Source organism: Thunnus maccoyii, chromosome 23 (assembly GCF_910596095.1).
Source record: "Thunnus maccoyii chromosome 23, fThuMac1.1, whole genome shotgun sequence".
Taxonomy (NCBI): domain Eukaryota; kingdom Metazoa; phylum Chordata; class Actinopteri; order Scombriformes; family Scombridae; genus Thunnus; species Thunnus maccoyii.
Window position 1 is genome coordinate 6,645,692 of NC_056555.1, and position 3,418 is coordinate 6,649,109.

At 42.3% G+C, this 3,418-nt stretch overlaps 1 pseudogene; it reads left to right on the plus strand.

Annotated features, from left to right (window-relative positions):
* The first annotated feature begins 1,608 nt into the window (after window positions 1-1,608).
* On the plus strand, window positions 1,609-2,921 carry LOC121891237 (annotated as a pseudogene).
* Window positions 2,922-3,418: the final 497 nt, after the last annotated feature.

Here is a 3,418-nt window from a genome sequence, read left to right on the forward strand (position 1 = left end):
TAAAATTTTGCACAGACGTTTAGACATCCAGTCTACAGACTTTTGCAATCACCTGACTTTACCTCTAGAGCCACCAGCAGCTTGACATTTTTGGCTTTTAGTGAAATGTTTGATCCTAGCTATTGGATGGATTACATGAAATTTTGGGACAGATGTCACAGTGTCCTGAGGATGAATCCTAATGATTCTAGTGATTTCATGATGTTTTGCCTTGGAGCCACCAGCAAGGTCAAACTTTTTTACTCAACCAGTGAAATATCTCAAAATTTACTTTGTGGATTGACACAGTTTTGTACAGACATTCATGGTTCCCAGATGATGTATCCTAACACATCATGTGACTCCTCCAGCGCCACCAGCAGGTTGGCATTTGTGTTTTTAAGTGAAATGTCTTAACAATATTGGATGGATTTCCATGACATTTGGTCCACATATTCATGTCTCCCTCAGAGTGCATTGTAATGATTTTGGTGATCCCTCAACTTCTGATCTTCCATCATCACGTTTGTCCAATACTTTGGTTTATAACCAAAGTACCTGTAAAACTTCAATCGGCCTCAGCTTTACTATGTATTCAGTTCTAATAGGCAAATGTTAGCATGTTAACACAGTAAACTAAGATGGTGAATATGGTAATAGTTATACCTGCTTAACAACAGCATGTTAGCATTGTCACTGTGAGCATGTTAGCATCTTGACGTAAGCATTTAGCTCAAAGCATGGCTGTTATGACAAGTTATTAACAAAACAACTTGGAATTTATTAAGATTCTTTATGAATTAAAATCTGTAAATGTCATTTTTTGCCAACAAATTACATTTTTTCAAGTGGCTGAAATAGCATTTGTAGCATGCTGCTAAAATGCTGCTGGCAATGTAAATTGCAGTGCAGGTTATAATGGGTTGCTACATAGGATATAAGACATTTTTATAACAAAAGCAGTTTTTGGAGGATATACGTAAATCTATCTTTTTGAAGTAGTGACAAATTTTTTCCAACACACATGTGAACTGTAGCTTTTATGGAATAACTTCCTCTGCTCGTGTATGAGGTTGATGTGGAGGAATCTGGAGTGAACTGGAACGTCAAGAATCGATTCACTCTCTCTCTCCATTATCTCTAGTTCTTCTCCAGGAAGACATGAACCAGATCAGACGACGGGGGAAATTACTGTGATGTGAATGAGCTGTGGGACTCACTAATCAGTGACGTAATGAGCATGGACCCACCGATTGACTGAATTGTCTGTGAAGATTCTCAGTCATCCAGGTCATGGTTATCTGAGGAGGGTTGAATCCAGGGCAACTGGACTTGGTTGTAGATACTTGAAGACCTTTTGCCTCTCATCCAAGGGGCTTCTTCATTTCTAAGTGACCGGTGGGGACTCTCAGATATTTTACGTCTGTGGGGTCGTTATTAAGGTCATTGATACCACTTGGTTCATTAGTCCTTCTGGCTGTTGTAACAACAGTCGTTAGAGTCGTTGGAGTCACCTGAGGTCAAGTGTAAAGGACAGTTGTTGGAGTTGTCACATGAGGCCAAATGTGAATGATTGTTCTGTTTCTTGGGAAGGGATGAAAGGACAGCTTTGTAGGTGGAGGATGAGTGATGTTGCATATTCAAAATTCCAGGGAAATGTGTGAACAAGATTCGAGGATTGAAACTAGCCTCAGATGAAACCATGGTCTCATATGATGTGACCTCATTGTTTACATGTATCTCAACAATGGAAGTGGTTGAAACTGTAAGGAAACAACTGCTACATGACAACACCCTTAACAATAGAACCAGCCTCAGCCCTGCTGGACCTCTGTATGAACATCACCTATTTCCAGTACAACAGGGATTTTACAGACAAAAGCATGGCTGTGCAATGGGCTCACCAGTATCTTTCATTTATGGCCAACCTCTACATGGAAGAAGTAGAAAGCAGAGCATTGAACTCCTTCAGAGGAACAGCACTGAGCCACGGGTTTAGATATGTGGACAACACATGGGTCAAAATTAAAACCCAGGAAGTGCAAGCCTTAACAGAGCACAATAACTCAGTGGACAGTAACATCAAGTTCACACGAGAGGATGTCAGGAACAACAGATTGGCCTTTTTGGACTGTGCTGCACACATTGATGAGGACAGGAGCCTCCACATTGGAGTGTACAGGAAACCCACTCACAGAGACCAATGCTTACTCTTTGACTCTCACCACCCACTGGAGCATTAGCTAGGAGTTATCACGACCCTGCACCACCAAGCTGATAATGTACCAACAATTGCCCAGGCCCAAGAGAGGAGCACAAATACCTGAAGGATGCACTTAAAGCTTGGGGATACCCTAACTGGACCTTTGTGAACACAGCAACAAGATCCAGGAAGAACAACAACCCTGTGGGTGGTAAAGAAAAGGACGATAAACACAACAACATCATCATTCCATATGTGTCTGGAGTATCTGAGGAACTCCGGAAGATTTACAGCAAACACACAAGCATCCCTGTGTTTTTCATACGCAGCAACACACTAAGACAGAATCTGGTCCACCTGAAAGACCGGACACCCAAACACAAGAAAAGTAGTGTATACAGTCCAATGCAGTGAGGAATGCACAGACTTGTACATCGGGGAAACTAAACAACCATTAAACAAACACATTGCTCAACACAGGAGGGCCAACTCCTCAGGTCAAGACTCAGCAGTTTACCTACACCTGAAAGATGAGGGACACCCTTTCAAGGACAACAACGTACATATTTTGGATATGGAGAACAGATGGTTTGAAAGAAGAGTGAAGGTGGCTATCTACGTCAAAGTAGAAAAACCATCCCTCACCAGAAAAGGTCTATGACACCACTTATCCCCCACCTACAAAGCTGTCCTTTCAACCCTTCCCAGGAGACTTAACCATTCACATTTGGCCTCGTGACAACTCCAAAAACTGTCATTTACACATGGCCTCAGGTGACTCCAATGACTAACAATTGTCGTTACAACAGCCAGGAGCACTAACAAACTAAGTGGTATCAATGACCTTGACAATGACCTCACAGAGGTTAAATACCTGAGACTCCCCACCAGTCATTTAGAACTGAAGAAGCCCTTTGGATGAGAGGCGGAACATCTCTAAGTATCTACAACCAAGTCCAGTTGCTGACTGAATTGAATACAGGTGGGACATTCACCTGGTTTCACTTTCAGCTGGTGATGGTTGTGGATTGCAGTGCCTGTTCAGTGTTGCTTTGGTTGATAATTTGCAGTGCCTCCTGTTTACAGGGTGCCATGCATGCTTTTTTGAGTGGTGTGCCTTAAGCTAGAGTCTAGCCCTGTGTGCAGTGGTTCTTCAACTTAAAGAAAGACTTGGTTGTCCTGGTGTGGCTGGTTGCCTCTAATTGTTTGTAGCCATCCTCACCTTTTTATGAAGTA